Genomic DNA, 291 nt, shown 5'->3' on the forward strand with positions numbered 1-291 from the left:
GGTAACGTTCGCTTCATCTCGCACAGTTTTCCACCATTTTCATTTCATCTTTATTTTGTTCAACCAATTATTTCCTTACTTTAAATTCTCCCGAATGAAAACGAATAAAATGGGACAAGATGTTGGATAACCTAAACGAGACTGAGGCTTTTACGACCGCCAAATATTCCCCGGGGTAGGTATGGAGCGCGAACTTCGATGAATATTTTATGCTAATATCTTTTTACGATTAAACATCTGATTTCCCAATGATATCTGCTGGCGGGCTACCAAACAAAAACTTGAAAATGC

The sequence above is a fragment of the Penaeus monodon genome, chromosome 22 (genome assembly GCF_015228065.2).
Source record: "Penaeus monodon isolate SGIC_2016 chromosome 22, NSTDA_Pmon_1, whole genome shotgun sequence".
Classification (NCBI taxonomy): domain Eukaryota; kingdom Metazoa; phylum Arthropoda; class Malacostraca; order Decapoda; family Penaeidae; genus Penaeus; species Penaeus monodon.